At 33.1% G+C, this 13,052-nt stretch overlaps 1 long non-coding RNA gene across 1 annotated transcript; it reads left to right on the top strand.

The window, feature by feature from the left end:
- The first annotated feature begins 6,586 nt into the window (after nucleotides 1-6,586).
- Nucleotides 6,587-11,558, top strand: LOC107848607. Its single transcript, XR_007046995.1, has 5 exons — nucleotides 6,587-7,857; nucleotides 9,981-10,201; nucleotides 10,338-10,419; nucleotides 10,537-10,719; nucleotides 10,977-11,558. It is a non-coding gene; the product is annotated as an uncharacterized LOC107848607 (long non-coding RNA).
- Nucleotides 11,559-13,052: the final 1,494 nt, after the last annotated feature.

Raw genomic sequence — 13,052 nt, forward strand, 5'->3', positions numbered from 1 at the left:
ATGCTTTATTTTTTTTCTCTAGGAAGCCATACAAACTAGCAGAAAAACTCCAATTTCACATTCAGGTATTGTGAATTACTTTATCTCCTTAACATATCGTATCTTAAAAATGTAGATTACTTTTAGTGAATTCTTTAGGCAAGTGATTAACAAATTAAAATTTCTTTAAATAACTTCTGATCATAATCTTTATCAATTTATTTATTGTGTGTGTCTGCTTAAGTGGGAGTAGCAATGGTGATGCAATTGTAGAAAGACATATGATCTAATAACAATAATGATTGGGGTACTAAATTGTTAATTACTAGTACTATGTTAGTTGAATAAATAGGCAATTGGATTTTGTCGTTCTTGTTGGAAATTGGAGAAATTGCAAGTGGACATCGTGATAAGTCAATGAAAATAATTTGTAGCTATGCTCTGTTAACAATTCTTATGTAAACATTCATCACCTTTTTCGGTAGTCTAGTAAGAGAAATTCAATGGAGTAATACTTTGATAGTGGCTTCACTAATTGAGACCTAATCCCAACTATCATAATTGATATTGTTAATTGATATTTTTGCATAGATTAAAGCTATTCAAGGTTGTTTGGTTGATGTTCTATCCGTTGCAAGATTGGGAAACTTGTCATTAGCAAGATAAGTGAGACTTTAAGCTTTGGTTCTTGCTTTTCAAACCTTCTTTATAAAAAAATATATTTTTCTACCTAGTCCAGGTGTTCAGACAAGCGTGTGCTTGGTAGAATCGATGGTCTTGGATCAACCGCGAATATGTATTTTGTTAGTATATTAAGAATCATTTGATGATGAGTTGTGAGGTAATGTTGGGATATTGAACATATTTACTAGCTTACATGCACTGCCGTAATATGTTAAGGGCATACCTATGCTACCGTAATATGATAGAGGCCTTGTACTTGTTGTCGTGATATATTTACTAGGGGCATACATAACTGCCGTAACATATTAGGGGCATTCGTGTGTATGTTGCCATAATATGTTAGGAGCCTTGTACATGTTGTCCTAGTATACTTTGTGGGTATTATGTATGCTTGTGTGGCCTTGTCGGGGTGCTTGGCTGATTGCCTTCACTATAGTTTATGACAAGCTGTGACAGTGGATAGATTTGAGAGATATATAATGACTTTTGAAATATTTCTTGGACCTTATTGAGCATTATATTGTAAGATATATGTTGTGCATATAATTTATGTAATCGTGGTGTGTTGTATTTTTTAACACTTATTTTAGGGGTACTAAAGTATCGGATTGAGGATCTTACTAAGTTATATTTTTATATAGCTCACTCCTTACTTACATGTCTGCAGATACTACCGCGCAAGATGAAACTAGTGGGTGATGGTTTCTTCGTAAGTATTCTATTGCTAAGGTGAGCCTTCACATTTTTCGTGGGGGCTTTCATTTCATCTTTAGCTATTTAGATTATATTTTCTTTCATTGGGTTAGCATGTTCGAAGTTGAACTTCTATAATTCTACTTTAGATGCTCCATGGTCTTAATGTAGGATTAGGGATAGAGAATTAGTTCAAGAGTGATTGTTGAATTTATAATTTGATGGATTTTTGTTGAATTATTATTCTTTATTTATTTATACATTGGAGTTGCACATACCTTATCTTACTGCTTATTAATTGGTAAAGTGTAAGGAAGATTGGTTCTCCCAACATGTGGTGTTAGCGGGTGCCAATCACGTATAGGAATGATTTTGGGATGTGAAAAAGTTTGTATCAGAGCCTAGGATTTAGGTCCTAGATCATGGAGCATTGTTTGGTAGGGTCTTGTTCATGGGTATGTATACATCCATACTTATGACCTTGACGTTATCGAACATCTAGAATATTTTTCCTTCTTTCTTTCATCATTCGTGCATTAAGACGTATCGTGGTTACTTTTTTCACAGATGGCTAGGATAGATATCCTTCTCTTCTAGATGACATAGTTGACTTCGATGTATTTAATTATACATGTGCGATTGAGAGCAACACTGATTACTAAAAATATGTGTGGTTGATGTTGGTTGAGATTGAAGTGGTTATATCTTGGGATTACTTTATTTATAATATAGATTTGTCAATTAAAAAATTTATGTGGACGGAGAAAAAGAATGATCAAATGATATAATTTTTGCATCAGAATAACTTATTCAAATTTGAGGTTATAGGTATAACTTTCCAGTATGAGTCAAACCAGAAACAGAAAGAAGCGTTGAAAAAAAAGTAGAAAGAGTAATAACGCTTACCCATGTTTAAATTGTTTGATTTAGTGGTGAAACATATTTTAAGGATATTGTGTGTATGGTCCTAAACTTAATGCTTCTTAAAAAAATGCTACAATTAGTAATGTTATGATGGTGATGTCATTGGTGTGAACCTGGTGTGAAAATACATACTCTAAGTATATTGATTATGAGCATGATAGTGACGCTTTAAGGTGCTTAATATTGTTCATGGAGCAGATTTGTGGAAATTCTAGACTTGTGAGAGTAAATAGAAACTTACACATAAAAATTTTGGGGGAATATGGTTGAGTATGATACTCAGAGCAGTGTGACATGACTAGTTATTGAAATAAGGAATAAGATGTGAATTATAAAGGTAAAAGAAATTTGAGCCAATGAATATGGAGATTTTTTAAAAAATAATTTGAGTACTTAGATGTATCATTTGTGATATCTTTTCAAGTGGGGGAGCCTACTATTATTGAGCAGACTGTCGAATATGTGTGGACCCAAATTAGCATCATGATACACTTACATATTGTTATAACTGAGAATAATCAAACTTGAGGCTATATTTTATTTGAACTCGAATGATGTTGTCTTGTGTTTGATTGTCAAGAAATACTATTAAATTTTTCATTTCAGTTGAGCCTAGTACTCTATATGATAGATTCTATGTATAATTCTACATGTAAGCTACCTCATCGATAAAAGTCCTGATAGTGTTGGGAGCTAGTGATAGTTTCTGATAGTTTGTAAAGTGAAAGCATTTCAATTAGAGGGTTCAATATATATGCACTTGTGATGGTTGAATTAAGGAGATTTGAATTTGATAAAGATTAAAATATTTTTCAATATTTGGCACATTTGAGATTCATAAATATGTATTGAGACCAAAGAAATAGAGCAAACATCATATAGTGATATAGAGTATTACATATGTTGCCTTACAATGTTTGAACTGTTCATATTTTAAATAAGAGGGTTGAAAAAATAAATTTTCATTATAAACCTAGTTATCTTTAAGCAAAAATAAATAAACAAAAATTACTATAGACTTTGAGGTTAGTCTACACATTATTTTTAAAAAAAAAAAAAAATTAATCGTAGTTGGGATAGTATTGATAGACATATTCTCCTATTGAGTGCTTGGAGGATAGATAAATGGATGGTCAACAAGCGCGATGAGGGAGCAAAGACTAGTGAAATAGAGCACCTAATTTAGTTTGTATTTATTATACTCTATTCTAGCCTAAGTGTTGATATGTTTCAAAAATAGTGCAATGGCACGAAATGCGTATGTTTTCATGTGTGAAGAGAGTAAAAGTGCATTACGTAGGGGTGTAAGAATGTGTTATTATACCACTGTATGTATGATCAAGATGTAGAGGCATAAAAATGTTTTCCAATGTTATTTTACATGAGTTTATATAGAATTTTTTTTGAAAAGTCAAACACTAACATATGTAAGTATGAAAGACGTGTTCCACTGTAGGACTATGATTGTGATACATGAATGCGTTCTTGAAATAGGAGAAAATAAAAGAGTACTCAATATCAACACTAGCAGAATGAATATTGTGGTTTGTGATTACCTACTTTTGACAGGGGTTATACCTCATCTTTGTTACTAACTTGGTATGCAATTTTTATCTCTATAAAGGTAATGATGTCATTTGTTAGTTGTTGGTCCCAACAAGCTATTAAAAAAAGTGAACTAAGCTTAATAAATATGTTGGTTCAGATGAGAATTGCATTAAGTCAATTTAGGTATCAATATAAAATTGCTTTACCTTCAAAATTTTTGTTGTTCCTTCTGCTTTTATTCCACGTGTCTATAGTTAGATGTATGTTTGTGATGATAGCAAAAAAAAAAATTCAACTTAATGGATTGGAACTAGATAAAAAGTTTTGGCATATCAGAAATGTCAATGATATTGATAATATTTTTTTGACACTTGAGATGAAAGAAGGTTTCTCAAGTGAAAATTATGATTCGCAAACTATGTAGTTTGAGATTTTATGTGATGTTTGGGTTGTCCACTAGATAAATAACTTGAACTCCAGAAAACAATATATTAGAAATCTCTAGAGATCAATGACTGTTTTCAAGCATGCATTCTTCAATAAATGTGTTTTAGAGATAGTATGTGTATAGAGTTGACAGAGATATCACTACCAAAAAGGATATGACAAGATCATATAGTTGTTGGTATTTTCTACATAATTCAAGGCCCGTTCGAGAACGAACGTTGTTTTAAGTGGGGGAGAATGTAATAACCTATATTTTAAATGATGGATAAATGCGTAATTTAGCTTATATTATTAATATTAATTAATAGAATTAAGGCGAGAAAGTCAAAAGATAAAACCCTCTCCCTTATTCAGCTTTTCAAAGTTTCAGTTACAAAAGGAGTATAATATTAGGTCAATTGTTTCTATTAAATATATTTTTCTATTGAAAGAGGCAGTGTTTTGTTTTATTTCTATGGCCAGCCATACAAACTAGCAGAAACACTTCAATTTCACATTCAAGTATTGTGAATTACTTTACCTCCTTAACATATAGTATCTTAAAATATAAATTGCTTTTAGTGAATTCTTTAGGCAAGTGATTAACAAATCAAAATTTCTTTAAATAACTTCTGATCATAATCTTTATTAGTTTAGTTATTGTATGTGTCTGTTTAAGTGGGAGTAGCAATGATGACACAATAGTGGAAAGACATATGATCTAATAACAATAATGATTGGGGTATTAAATTGTTAATTACTAGTGCCATGTTAGTTGAATAAATAGGCAATTGGGTTTTGTTGTTCTTGTTGGAAATTGAAGAAATTGCAAGTGGACACCATGATAAGTCGATGAAAATAATTTGTCTCTATGCTCTGCGAACAATTCTTTTGTACACATTCATCACCTTTTTCAGTGGTGTAGTAAGAGGAATTCAATGGAGTAGTACTTTGATAGTGGCTTTACTAATTGAGACCTAATCCCAACTAGCATAATTGATATTTTTCATAGATTAAAGCTATTCAAGGTTGTTTGGTTGATGTTCTACCTGTTGCAAGATTGGAAAACTTGTTGTTAGCAAGGTATGTGAGACTTTAAGCTTTGGTGCTTGCTTTTCAAATCAGCTTTATAAAAATATATATTTTTCTGCCTAGTCCATGTGTTAGGACAACATGTGCTTGGTAGAATAGGTGGTCTTGGATCAATCGCGAATATGTATTTTGTTAGTATATTAAGAATCATTTGATGATGAGTTGTGAGGTGATGTTGGGATATTGGACATATTTACTAGCATATATGTGCTGCCGTAATATTTTGAGGCCTTGTACTTGTTGTCGTGATATATTTACAAGGAGCATACATAGTTGCCGTAACATGTTAGCGGCATTGTGTATGCTGCCGTAATATATTAGGGGCCTTGTACATGCTGTTGTAGTATACTTTTGGGTATTGTGTATGCTTCAGTGGCCTTGTCGGGGTGCAAGGCTTATCACCTTTACTGTCATTTATGACAAGCCGTGAGACTGGATGGAGTTGAGAGATAGATAATGACTTTTGAAATATTTCTTGGACCTTATTGAGCATTATATTATAAGATACGTGTTGTGCATATAATTTATGGAATCGTGGTGTGTTGTATTTTCTAACACTTGTTCCAGGGGTACTAAAGTATCGGGTTGAGGATCTTACTGAGTTATATTTTTATATAGCTCACTCCTTACTTTCATGCCTGCAGATACCACCGCGCAAGATGAACCTAGTGGGTGACAGTTTCTTCGTAAGTATTCTATTGCTAAGGTGAGCTTTCACATTGTTCGTGGGGGCTTTCGTTTCAGCTTTATCTATTTAGATTATATTTCCTTTCATTAGATTAGAATGCCCGAAGTTGAACTTATGTAATTCTATTTTAGATGCTCCATGGTCTTAGTGTAGGATTAGGGATAAAGAATTAGTTCAAGAGTGATTGTTGAATTTATAATTTAAATGGATTTTTTGTTGAATTATTATTCTTTATTTATTTATACTTTGAAGTTGCACATACCTTATCTTACTGCTTATTAACTGGTAAAGTATAAGGAAGATTGATTCTCCCAACAGGTGGTGTTAGCCGATGTCAGTCACGTCTTGGAATGATTTTGGGACGTGACATATTGCTCCAGCCGTACCAATTTATTTAGAACATTTATTAAATTTTGATTTCACACCAAAATTTAACACTTTGTCCCTCTTAGTATTTCTTTTGCCAATGCAGCACTTCCACTTGTAGATTTTGTTTACGTTGTCAAATCTTATTCAAATGTAATTTCTCTCTGTTAGCATCAATATCCTTTCATGTCATCTTTTGTTTGGCCATAAAATCCTTTTCTCCCACCAAATCCAAGGTGATATTTGTTTGCAAAGATTGAGTTATACAAACTTAGCTTTTAAAAATTTCTAAAACTCAGTGGGCTAGTTTTGGATATGTAATAATTGTAAGAAAAAGGCTCATCAAATTATACCCTGTATATAAATGGGGTAACCTCTAGAGGTCAGATTTAACCCATTTTTAAGCTATGACGTTACTAAAAATTTTCGTTCTACCCATAGAATTTATTGAGGAACGTTTCTTAGTAATCAAAATGTTATTTGTATCTATCGTTAATTTAGTGTATGTAAATAATTCGAGCCTCAGAAAGTTTACTGAGGGACAATCCGAAAAATACAAATGAAGATCCTCCACCTACCATCAATATTTTTTATTATTGATATACTGTTAGTGAGACGTCCATGATATGTTAAAGTTGATGGAAGTTAAAATTTAAATATATCGATTTTGTCTCTCCATAAATATAAATATCCTGAAATTATATTTCTCAAAATATCGAGAGACATTGGTGGTATGTTAACATTGGTAGGTGCGAGAGGCTAGCGTTGGATGGTTTTAGGCGGGGTAGGGGTAGGTCGAAGAAGTACTGGGGTGAGGTGATTAGGCGGGACATGGAGCAGTTACAGCTCACCGAGGACATGACCCTAGATAGGAAGGTCTGGAGGACGCGGATTAGGGCAGAGGACTAGGGCCAGTTTGGGTCGATGGTGTAGGGAATTACTTGGTGGGGGTTTTATGCCTGTTATGATTCTGTGTTCCGTGTTTTATTACGAATCTGTGTGCTTTCCTCTGTTTTATATTACTTATGGGTGCTGTATTTATGTTATGTAATCTGTTTCTGTGCTTTACTATGTGTTTGTGTGGGATCTCGTGCCTTGAGTCGGGGGTCTATCGGAAACAGCCTTTCTACTTCTTTAGAGGTAGAGGTATGGACAGCGTACATCTTACCCCCAGACCCCACTAGGTGGGAATACACTAGGTTTGTTGTTGTTGTTGTATTTATTGTAGTGACCGAATAATCCGTCGGAACAATTATTTTTTTTAATTTTTGATTTAATTAAAATATATAAAGGGTAAAAAAAGGGTCGGCATCCAGGTTTTCATTCATTTTCAGGGCTCTCTCTCTCCTGCTTCCTCTCTCTACAACAAAAATGCATGAATTGAAGGTCTTTTGAAGGCATTTCCGCACGAACTGAAGGTCAAGCTTACACTCTCTGTACGAATTGAAGCATTAAAGGTATTTGTTTCCACTTTGTACACGAAGAAACTTGTGTATTGTTTAATTTTTTGAGTTTGTTTTAAATTATTGGTCATATTCTAGCTTGAATGAGTTTTAACTAATCATTTTTTTTCCGGAAATTAGTTTGTTTTTCGATGTTTATCCGTGATTTTACTTTACAATGGGTAGGGTAGATCTGTGATTTTTTTTATTTAACTTGCTTTATTGATGAGTCTGGGGTGCATGCAACCGGTTGGGTTAGAGTTCAAGCATTTGGGGCTTGGATTTATTTGTGTGATATCTAAAACTTGATAGTTGACTGTTTGGGACTAGGGTTTATTTCTGCAATTTTAGTGATATCTGATATTTATGAGACTTAGAATCATTGATGGCTGATATTTTAGTGATATCTGATATCCGAAATTGATGGCTGCATGTAGAACAGAAGCAATGTAGACATAATAATGATGCATGAGTCAATTAGCTCTCGTCTTTCTTGTGACTGTGCCCCTGTTCTCTTACTTCTTGAACCCAACTTTTGATTGCTGACCATATTTCTAGACCATCCACAGTATATGGATAGTCCTCGATTGGTAAGTAGAGTCTCAATTATTTATGACATACCAAATGGTCTAGAAACTATTTTATAGTCCATTAGTTCCATTGATCATGAATCATTTTAAAGGCAATCAATAGTTTATACCAGTAGTTGTAGCATTCGTTTTGTAGTTGACTGCCTACGAGATTTGTTATTCCTTGCTGGTTAATAGCATATAAAGTTGTGTTATTGTAATCTGAATCCCTTGTTCTACTGCTTATTAGTCTCATTTGGATGGAATAATTTGCCTGTAAAGTTCATTTCTTGATTTTGTATCGACTTACTGTGTAACCCTCACCCCTTTTATTTATTTTTTAGTATATTGCTTACTTTTGTTTGAGTTGGTTGTTATTGTTGTTAGTTAAGCTACTGAAGATGGGCAGAAACCTTAAAGCTCACTTCTTGATTTTGTATGGATCTTACTGTGCAAATCCTTTTTGTTTATTTTTTAGTATTTTACTAGCTTTTGTTCGAGTTGATTGTTGTCGTTGTTTGTTATGCTGCTGTAAATGGATAGAACACTATAAAAAGTTGATTTCTTGACTTTGTATGGACTTATTGTTGTTATTTTAACTTTTTTGTGGGTATCTTTGTTTTTACTATTACTTCAAACTTTCTTGTTAATTGTTTTACTGTAATCTAGAGCTTTTTAGTATAGTGGATGGTTTCAAATGAATTGAGCAGCCCACTCTCTGCCCAAACATTAATTATGGAATTGCAAATTGATTATGTGAGGTCTCAGGTTCGAGTCAAAAAACACTTGGTGAAGACGGAGTTACCTAATATCTGTTTTTGGTAGAAGTTGGTAGGTATCCTGTGGAATAGTCGAGGTGCATGAAAGTTGGCCCGAACACCACGGTTATCCAAAAATAAAAGAATTGAAATATTCAGGAAGCTTGAATTCAGACTATTGAATATAAATTGTCCAGTGATCATGTATAAGAGAGTATTTGTTTGGTTGATCTTCTTATTATTTGCTTGACAATATATTTTTATCCAAGATTCAAGTTACAAAGTAGGCATGCTTGTAAATGGTTTTGTTGCCACTGTTCTTGAATCTAATTTGTCTTAGCTGAACTATTTTGTGGAACTTTGGGTTATTAACTCTAGATATGTCATTTTGGGCAAATACCACATTCTATATTTGAAAGATATTGCCCTTCTGACATCTGATTTGTATTTATGAAACAAATCACATCTTTCTTTGAACTTGAATAATAATAGTGGCTAATTATACCCTGGTGATGTAATTTTGGCCTTCTGGTAGTGTAATCACTGCATGCTGTATTTGAAGAAATGGCATTTTGGTGTCTCATGGCCTATGAATTCATATAAATAGTGTCTCCTTGAGATTACCTAAATTTCACTGGCCGCATTTGTTTCTTTTGTCTTCTTGTTAGTGTATGTTCAGGTAAATATACATGCTATATTGGAAATAAATGGCTGTTGGGTTTCCCATGTCCTATGAATTCATCGAAACTCATGATATCAGGTCTTTTTTGCTATTATTCTTGACTTATGTATTTCTCTCTACTCTGCACAGCTGAGGCACTTGCTAGTCATTTATACAATTTTTGCCATTGCCACCATTGGTGACAACAGGGGAAATGTAGGTGCTACACGTATTGTTTGTGGTGTAGAGGAAACTATTAACAATGAATTAGCAGCTAAGAAGGAAATAAACAATGCCAACAACAAGCTTAATCCACTGGAAACTCGCGCAATGGTGTGGGATGAGGCTGAACGTGCTAAGTAGATGGAAAGGTAATGTACTAGATAAATAGGTTGTTGCTTCACTCATTAGGAATTACTCATTTTTGCTTATCTATAAAACTAGTTTCAGCACTCGAAAGTGTTTGTACTATTCTTTCTTAGCATTGATCATATGATTTATCTACAGGTGTAAGCGCGAAGAGGTGAAGATACAAGCTTGGGAAAATCATGAAAAGAGGAAAACTGAAATGGAAATAAAAAGAATGAAGGTAATCAATCTTAGTCCTTTCTGATATGCCACTTCCTTTCATTGCATTCTCTGTATCTTCTTGCCTGTGCATGCTAAGTATTTCGTCTTTAAAGTTAATATCAACTTACTATAACAGTATATACAATATCGGTGGATTTGCAAGTGAAAGGGGAGAGAATAAAAGCAAGGGCAGAGAAGTACAGAAACAAATTTGCAGCAGCAAGGAGGAAAGCAGAAGAGAAAAGAGGCAATGTTGAAGCACAACTGAATGAAAAGACTATAAAGACTTGTGAGAAAGCATATTACATTAGGATGACTGGTATTTTTTCGTCGTCTTTCTCTTTTAAGTTACCTTCTTCTTTCTGCTGGTAGTACTATTTGTACACATAATCATGATGGTAAATGTTTTGTTGTTGAGGATTTCCGACTTCTCTAAGTAAGTTCATAATTTACATCTAATGATACTCTTCTCTTATTTTTATTTTGTAGTGACATCTGTCGAAAGTTCTTATTATACATGAAAATAAAAGAAACAACAGGAAATTAAGTCTATTTTAATATCTCTACTTGTTACAGGAAAAGTATGAAGAAATTGTACGGGAAAAAAGAAATTATACGGGAAAAAGACAGTCTGAATCTAAAATTGATCAATTGAAATCATATTATGAAGCTGCAGGAGGAGTAAAGAAGAAAAGATTATTTGGTATCAGATTTGAAGCTAAAAGTTACTTTGGGAAAAATCTTTGTGTCTGTAATGCCTTCACATCATCAGTACCACCTTCGGTTTCTTTGACGACAACATGTTTGGTGGAGTTTGTGAAGCAATTTATTCCGACACTTACTACTCACTTTCTTCCGGTAGTTATTGAGCATATTGGTGGTATTAGGGTACAAGAAGGGGCCACACTTGATCCTCCTACTAATGATGATGACGTTGATTCGTAGCTTCATAGTATTCGTAGCCCTTCATCGTTGCATTAATTTTTGACAAACTATGTTGTGTGGAAATACAAAATAGTTATGTAGTAACAAATACTAATTTTGATGGATGTGAGTTTGACATTAGTTTATTTTTGACAAAATATTTGAACTTGTGGATGTTTGAACACAATTATTGGATATTTTCCTATCCTGTATGAATGTTGGTTATTTTAATCATTCAATAATTTACGTGTTTCAATTATTTTCTTACAAAATTATTAGAGAAAAAAAATTAGTGGCTAACTTTTGTCGTTGCTACTAAAAAACTTTAGCATGTATAAATTTGGTCGCTAAAGACGACTGCTCAGTCAACTAAATTATGTTGCACGGATCACCGACAAAATGTTCTGTCGTAAATTTATCCACGATGAAAATGAATTTTGAAAATAGCAATAGAATATTCCGTAGATAACATCAACAATCGATACACTTCGTCGCTAAGCAGTCAAAAGTTTTGCGACGAAAATTATTTTTTCGTTGCTGAGAGGCTAGCAACTAGCAATATAGCGACAGACACGAATTTGTCGCTATTGCATCGCTATATCTGTTTAGCGACGGATTTACATAGAATAGCGACCAAATATGTCTGTCGTTAAATGCTAGTTTTTTATAGTGACTGTAGGTTGATTAGTAATGGATATGTAGTCAGGCTAAACAATTCCTTGTTGAATTTTCTCTCAAATAACGTGACAATGAATCTCAATATATTTTGTTCTCTCGTGAAACATTGGATTGATGTGCATTATTGCTGATTTACTATTAGTGTAGATATGAATAGGTAGAGTAACATTTATGTCAAGCTCCTTTAGTAAGTCAAGTAACCAAGTTAGTTTAGAAATTATTGATGCTATGCTTCTATATTCTACTTCTATAGAACTCCTTGATATAGTAGTTTGTTTTATTGATTTCCAAGAGATAGAATAGTCTCCAAGTTTAATCAGGAGTCCTTACATATACTTTCTAGAATGTGAACACGCAACCCAGACTACATTACAAGATTTTGTTACTTTGTCAATGCTATTGTTTGAAATCAACATTCCTTGTCCAGGCTAAGACTTGATATACTTCACAATTCTTAGTGCAACATCCATATGTGATTTATTATGTTATTGTAGGTACCGACTTAGTGTTTATACACTAAATGAAATGTCATATCTTGTAACTGTTAGGTATATAAGTTTACCTATTAATCTATTATAAGAGCTCACATTTGGTAATAATGGATCTTTTTCACTCTTCATGTTGGTTAACTCATCATACTCTTTTGTTGTTAACTTAACACTTGTATCAATAGGAGTATGAGCAAGATTAGAAGTTGATAATCCTAGTTTCGAGATGGCATCTAGAGAATACTTCCTTTGATGTATAATAATACCATTCCCAGACCTTGCAAATAGCATTCCATGAAAAATTTTAGAACTCCAAAATCTTTCATCTCAAATATCTTCTATAACGATAGCTTTGACTCCTTAATTATACTCAAGCTATCCCCAGTAACTAACATATTATTAAAATTTACTAGGAAGATTACCACAACTTTTTTCGATTCTCTTCACAAAGAGAGAATGATCATACTAACTTTGGATATACTTGAGTTATAGTAGAGCTTCTACTAATTTGACATTCCATTGCCTTGGAGCTTGTTTTAAGCTATATACGGATTTGATCAAT

The sequence above is a fragment of the Capsicum annuum genome, chromosome 11 (genome assembly GCF_002878395.1).
Source record: "Capsicum annuum cultivar UCD-10X-F1 chromosome 11, UCD10Xv1.1, whole genome shotgun sequence".
NCBI lineage: Eukaryota > Viridiplantae > Streptophyta > Magnoliopsida > Solanales > Solanaceae > Capsicum > Capsicum annuum.